Consider the following 8,301-nt stretch of genomic DNA (forward strand, 5'->3'; position numbering starts at 1 on the left):
AAGTATAAACATTATATCCATAGACTTTATTATATTCTTAATGAGTTGTTATTGGGTTCCCGAATATCATACACGCAGCAAAAACAATAAAACAAAATTATTCGAGAATCGCTAGGATCTCGTTAGACAAATATAGAGTTGTTTGGGGATTTATTACCTGAAGGCTAGGTTGTTGCAAAATACAAGTCATTCAATTGTTCAACCTCTAAAGGTAATCCACACAAACCACCAGTGAAAAATCTTCTAAATCTCTATTTAGAAGGGATGGATTATTATACCTAGAGTGCTAGCTCTCTATATTGTGACTAACGTAGTTTTTTTGTCTAACAGACAATAACACTAAAATAAAAGGCATAACTTCCTATTTATAGGAAAATCTGAAAAACCCTATAAATTGGCAAAATATCAATTTGCCTCCTAAATAATATCCATATAATAATTCAGGATAATTTTAAAAATTAACTTAACCAAGTCCTTACTCGATTTTTCTAGGTCTATAAATATAATCTTTGTATCAATTATATTCTACTCCTTAATTTCTAAAATATATTTTAATCAAGTCATATTTAATTAAAACATCTCAGTTTAATTTTTGACTAATAGTTTTTAATGTGTGTGACCCATTAAGTTCCTAATATGATTGCCCCAATATAAATTATAATTCTAATTAAAAATGATTAAATAAATTAAATAATTTAATTTATTATCAATTCAACAATTGATTAATTTATATTTGAAGATCGGGTGCATCGTCTAACAACGTGTCATGATCTCTCAAATATTAGAAAAGTTATTAGTGGTTTGACTTAACATTTCAGTAACTAGTTTCTTAGTGTAATTAATATCATTTCATCAAGAATGTTCCCATTTAACATTAAAGCATGGAGTATGTTTGTCATGCTATATCATGTTTGTTCTCTACATAATAGTCATTGATCATTTGAATAAGATTTGAAATTCTTTTCATGTAACAACCTTGAATTTTTACGTCCTTTTCCAAGATACATTGGAAATTTTCAGGTAATTTTTTTTTTATACAGGTTCCACCAACTTTTCAGCAGATTCTTCCCTATACTAGGAGGTCCCAAGTTAACGACAAAATCATAATACATTTCAAATTTTATTTCACATCCCGATCCAATCATCCTGGATCTCGGTCCAACTCATCATCATCAACACAACACATCTTATTCAATAACATCATATAATGTAATAACATCTTATTTAACCCATTTTATGGAAGGTAATTACCGACACTAATAAATCTCATTAGTATTATTAGTCTCCCAATATTGGGTTAGACTAATCAATTATATTTACGTGTCGATATCAATACAACCGAATTTGTATCATTAACTATTCCTTCCCCATAATAGTTAATCAAATCTTATTCATATCTGGTTTACCATCAAAGTTATCGATGTCAAGAACCCTTGACATTATTAGCCTCCTTACCTGGAATAGCTAATCACACTAGAAATGGTTGCCGATACCAATGTGACCAATTGATATCATTAATTATTCTCGACCTGGAATAGTTAATCAACTTATCTTTTTCACTGAACCAGGAGTAACCATGCTGATGTTAGTAATCTTTACTAACATTATTAGTCACCCAATTGCTCGGGATCGACTAATCAATTTAAAAAATATTGGCACTGATGAAAACCCATCGATACCATTAGCTATCCAAACCCGGATAGCTAATCAAAGTCATCTGAAATGCCGGTACCAATGAAACCCTATTGGTACCATTAGCTATCAAAACCTGGATAGCTAATCAATGTCATTTGAAATGTCGGTACCAATGGAACTCCATTGATACCATTAGTTATCCAAACCCGGATATCTAATCAATGTCATCTGAAATCTTCCATTTGTACCGATCTCCTTTCATTTTCTTATTAACATCATATGCATTGTAACCACGGTTGTCAAGTATCATTCGCATACATTCTTAGTTATCGACATTATAGTCACTATGCATCATTCATATAACCTTGGTCACCCTCATCACAGTGCCAAGTATCAATTTATGCCCTTAGCCACCCTCATCATGGTGTGTATCATTGAGGTGACCAATTATCTATCATTTCTCCTTCAATCTCCAAGTTATTGTGTATACCCAATCTATATTGAGGTATGTAAGATAATTACGTCTATTCTAAAGTTATCATGGCTAATTATATACCTATCAATGTAAGGTAATTATATTCATCCTAATAATAACATAATTAATTTGATACATACAATGCACGCAAGGTACTCATATTCGTTCAAACATTATCCTAACTAATGAGGTATACCGTTGTACGCAAGGTATTCTTATTCATTCCAATAATATCATCACAAGTTTGATACATATTAATGTACATAAGATACTCATATCCATTTCAATTATATCATAATTAGTCGATACACATCCAAGCACGCAAGGTACTCATATTCATTCCAATATTATTGAAGTAATAAAACAATAAATTTTGAAATTTATCAATAAGTTTACACAATTTAAAAAGACAAGGTGCGATGCACCTACCTAGAGTATGTGCACATGTTGCCACTCCATCCAATTGTTCAATCCTCACAGCTTCCCCTGTACCACCAAGGATTTAGTTTTTATGAACAATACAACCAACATCACAACTTCATTTAATTCTCATTCAACTAGTATTCTCAAACTAATCACAAGGAATTTTCTTAGAATCTCTTACTCTTACTCATTTTCATGTTCATATTCATTCTTATAATTTTGTTATTAAAACCATCACTTAACAACAATTTCAAGCAAAGATTAAAAATTGTCTAATTCTGATCAATTTAGCTTAACCAACCCAAAACACTATCTAGTGGTTTAATCATAACTAAAGCTATAAAAACTCAGTTTTAGGCGTGATTTATCTCTATGAAAGGCTAAAACATAGAAATACAATTTTTATGAAGAAACCAACTCCAAATTATTTTGTTTTAAGGCTCAAAATCAACAATTATAATAGCCCTTTTTTTATAGCTAAAATTTTAAACAACGAGAATTTTCATCCCTTGAAAATCCTTTTTAACTTCCAACTTATTTTCATGCATAAACAACATTATTCAAGGTCATTTTGCATCATTAAATCACAAATCTAAACCAATTATAAAACAAAACATTCAAACAATTTCCCTATCTCTACAATATAGCAAGATTAGGCCAAAATATGGAAACTCATCCCTTTGGAATTTCTCCTATTTTTTTACACACACTACATATGTTATTATCCTTGTTTAGCATTATTAATACTACAAAACATGGAAATACACTTTCTTTCACTTTCTCCTCGTGTAATTAAACATATGCGACAAACCTTAACAATTAATATTCTTACATCATTATCACAATAACAATTTCACCCTACTAGTTGGAATCCATGATAATATTCATAACTAATCAATTTGCCAAAAATATACTTATGGCCAGCCTTAAATATGTTTTATTTTCCAAATTTCTTTCATTTCAATTTCTTCATGGATTTCTATCAAACAGATTGTGATCTTTCAAATCCCTCTGGTCAGTTAGTAGTGGAGTGTGAGAATAATAATATATCCAAAAATAAGCATAATCCAACGGTGGATGCCAAAGATATGGCCACCGGAGCATTATTAGCTCCTCCAAATTCTACACTTCTCTCTCTAGCCGAATTTTCTCTATTGTCTCATTTCTTCTTCTTTTTTTGGTCTGGGCTAGTGGCCTTTTGCTGTTTTAAAGGCATATTTTCCATTAATTATAATTTTGTTCCTTAGTTATGCCTTTATGTATTTTATTTTATTTTTCACGTAAACTATTTAGTTTGTTTCTGCTTAAATCGCTAGTCTTTACCGAACTCCGATTGGGATGAGATCTTTAAACAAGGTAGGAAAATATACTAATAGACTTCATGCAATATTTCATCACAATCCGATCATTGGATTGAAAGCTCTGCTTTCTAATGTAAAATTGGTCATTTCATGACTTTTCATCAACAATCCAGATTTTCTTATTCAATCTTCATTTAAAATCATATCAATTATCCTTCTAAACCTTTAAGTTTGTTTTATTATTTTGGAATATATTCATTTTAAAATTTCCACCTTTATTTATTTACCGGGCTTATTATTGTTTCAAAATAACGTCTTTTTTTTTAATCGATGCTTGCACCTTCAGTCCTACCCTTTTCATTGCACTATCCTTTATTATAATTTATTCTTTATTACCTAACTTAGTCCTTAGAAACACTTTATCATTTTTCTCATTATTTTATCCATCAAAACGCATTACCAATTTCTCTGTCCTTATAAATTCTAAACCAAAATTTTTTTAATGGAGGTCATCCCCTCTATTATGTATCATTATTTATCTATTATTTCTTATCTTGGTTTTCATCACTCATTGATATCATACCACTTTTAATCTTACATTTACATAAGGTTTACATATCCGCATATTTAAATTATAAATTTTCAGAGTTTCACATTTCAAATCTCATTTCACCTTGGCCAAGGATTTCTCAGTCAATAATATTTGAGAACAGATGAAACATTTTTCCTAGATCACCTAAGGTAATGAATCATTTCTTAATTACTCAAGTACCTTTATATAGTTCATGTTATACTCAATGTTTGACTCTTTGTTACCTCAATTAAGGTAACATGTAACAAGATCAAAACATAACATTCTCTATATAAGATAACTTAATGATCTCAAGTCTAAGAATCACTTACACAACCATCACATGAGCCTTTCCATAGATATAGGTGATCTCTCCATATGGAATTCTCATGCAGGTCAGTTCAGTGTACATATCTTATGAAAAGCACCTATATATTAGTTTGAGGTATCTCTTATACCTCAATTTATAAGAACAATTGCTTCATTTCATAAAAGAAAGAATATAATATGTATTATGTCTCTATGACTCTAATAAATATCCAGTATTTAAGAAAGCATCAACCAGGAACATCTTAGAAAATAATGCTTTGATGCAATAAGAATCTCATAATTATAACAACTTTATAATTTTCTTTGCAAAGTATTTTTGTCTTATGAGCTTTATCTTTACTCTAAATTCATAAATTAAATATTAGATTCATTAATTTAATATTATATGAATATTAAAGATAAATTAATACTTTATTAATAATAAATATGTATTTACATGAATATAATAATGTCACGTGTAATCAACTAATTGGCTACAGGGCATATTAAACTAACAGTTGCATGGATCTTGTGTGTTTAGTAAGATTGATTTGAAAATTGGTTATCATCAAATTAAAATGAAAGAAGGGGATGAAAAAAAAAATAACTTTAAGATGAAATATGAATTGTTTGAATGGTTAGTCATGATGTTTAGTCTTACTATTACACATTGTAATCTAATGAGATTGATAAATCATATATTGTTTGCATTCATAGATAGCTTTATTGTTGATTACTTTGATGATATTCATAGTAAGAATCTAGGTGAACATATTGAGCATTTGTGATTTTTGTTTAATATGTTCCAAGAGAAATTGTTATGTGTTAATCTATTAAATTGGAAAAAAATATTCACCATTTAAAATAGTTTATGGTTTAACCCTACTAGATTTTATTTCTTTACTTATTGATGAAAGGGTTAGATTTGATGGCAATAGAAAAACATAGGTGATGAGCACATTTTTAAGAAGGTACAACAACATGTTTGGAAAAGGAATGAAAAGTATGCATTCCAGGCAAAGAAAAGATGAAAAGGGTTGTCTTTGAACTAAAAGACTGGTTTTGGGTGTATATGCACAAAAGGAAGTTTCTTAGACATAAAAAAATCAAAATTGATGTTTAAAGAAGATGGTTCATTTAGATTCCTTGAAGAAGTCAATTCCTACAAAGTGGATCTATAAGGTGAATATAATGTTAGTGCTATAGTCAAAGTTTCTGATCTTTCTTTGTTTGACGTAGATGATGATTCGAGGTTGAATTTTTTAGATGAAAGAGTGGATGATGTTGTCCTGGCTACGACATCAAAGAATCCATTAGGGGTGTCCATTGGGTCTATTCTAAGGCCTAAAACAAAGTGTACCCAAGAGGAGTTCAATGGGCTAAGTTAAGAGACTTGGGTTAAAAAGGTTCAAATTTATCAATCTGGATCCTTGTCTACTTTTCAGGTCATATTTGAATCTATAAGAAGGGGTTGGATGCGATTCTAATTGGGTTGGAAACTAAACATCTTTACCTTCCCAACTATATATGGTAGGTCCGTTAATTCATCCAAGCGAGAGAGAATGACATGTTTAAAGTTGGGCTTAGAATTTGTCAACAAAGTGCGAAAACAGAAAAAAAAAAAAATTGTTTTTCTTAAGAGTTATGAATTACATTCACTACAATGAGTCCTTAATGCTATTTGAAGAATTATATGGCAGCCTTTGACTTATTTATTTTATAAGGATTCCGTATCAAATAAGAAGAATTAATTGGTCAAAAATTAATTCTTATTTTACAATGTTGATGAGTTTTGTTCAGCAAAGATTTTTCAATAATGATTTATCTTACGTATTTTTCACTATGATATGCGGCAAAAGGTGAAAAATTATTTTAGACTATTATTTTATTTTTAAGCCTTATTTTAATTAGTTTAAATTTTATTTAATTGGGTGCATGTGTGACTCATTAGGGTTAGAGTTTTACTTTCAAGAGTATAAATATTTTTTGTAAGCACAAAATAAGAAGACTTGATAATACTATTGCTACCAATTTTATTCAGCTTGTGTGAGAGAGATTCTTGCATTCTTTGGTTCTCTAACAAACTAAATTGACTATTTAAAAATTAATTGGCTTCGTAGCGTCTTTCTTATAATTATCATTCACGAATTAGTATTTGTAGGGTATGGTTTCTTATTCTAATAATGCTGGTGCCTTGGAACATGTTTCTATTATGTCACACTTCTATCAAACCTGTTTCAGCTTTTTAGAATTCGTTGTGGGTTGTGTGACCATATAATTACGAGATTCACATCAAATTTATATTGATTATATTATGGTAAAATTAAGATCAAAATTCACCCACCTAGATGAAATGTGTGTGGCCTTTGAACAAAGAAGGATGCATTATTTAAAAAGGAATCCTATAAAAGTGATTTTGGAGTGTAAGTATGAAATTTTCTAGGGTTTATAGTGCATCAACGTGGCATAAAGATGATAAAAATAAAGCACAAGAACCATGAAAGCAAACCCTCCTCATAACAAAAAAAGAAATATAAAGCTTTATTGACGATATTAATTTTATGAGATTTATATCAAATAATATTGGAAAGATAAGACTTAATATTAAACTGTTGAAAGGAAAGAATTCTGTGAGTTTCAGTGCAAAAGAGAAGTAACAAATTTCTTTTGAAAACATTAAAACTTATCTATCTAAACCCGTAGTTGTTGGCCAAGGTCTGGCCAGTCTTTGATGATGTATATTTTCACAGAAGAAGGATCTAATGCCAACATGTTAGCATAAGAAAATGATTTTGGATATGAACATACCGTGTATTGTCTTAGTATTGTGCTCATAAAAGTGGAAGAAAGATATACAATTGTTTGTCTTTGTATTTTGTTTATGTTAAATTATGTTGGTACATATAATTTATGTAATGTAATATATAAAATAGATTTAATTAAATACATGTTATCAAAACTTTTTTAAAGAGGATGTGTTGGTAAATAAAAATTATCATTATCCAGGTTTAATATGCATTTAATTATAACAAAGCTAAATAATGTAGGGAATTTATTGTAGATCAAGACACGTTTTACTGTAGATTGTAATAGTAATTTCATTTTCAATTTCTCATCTTTTCACAAGCGGATAAATGTTTCTTTAGCTTTCCTTTTCTTCTTATTCATTTCTTCTTCCCTGCCACTTTAGTGCCTTGGGTTTGGCATGATAAGCTACTTGGGTCTAGTAACCACATCATATCCCCAAGCGTCATGAGTCTAGCAACCATGCCAGACCTAAGCTACATGGGTTTTGGATTTAGCTCATTGACACACACAACAAGTATTTCTTTTGTTATAACAACATATTTACATGTGATTTTATTTGCATGCCTACCCAATGCTTTGTAGGAGGAGTTCTTGTTGGGGGGCTGTTATCAAGGCTTTCCTTGTTTTTTTTAATGATTTCAAGCGACTTGGATATGACAACCATTCAAGACCTAAGCGTCTTGGGTGTGACAACCATGTCAGCCCTAAACTACTTAGGTCTAGCATGGTTGTCAGGACCATGCGATCGGGCAGGCATGGTTGCCAGAACCAAACGCAGG

Source organism: Populus trichocarpa, chromosome 6 (genome assembly GCF_000002775.5).
Source record: "Populus trichocarpa isolate Nisqually-1 chromosome 6, P.trichocarpa_v4.1, whole genome shotgun sequence".
Classification (NCBI taxonomy): Eukaryota; Viridiplantae; Streptophyta; class Magnoliopsida; order Malpighiales; family Salicaceae; genus Populus; species Populus trichocarpa.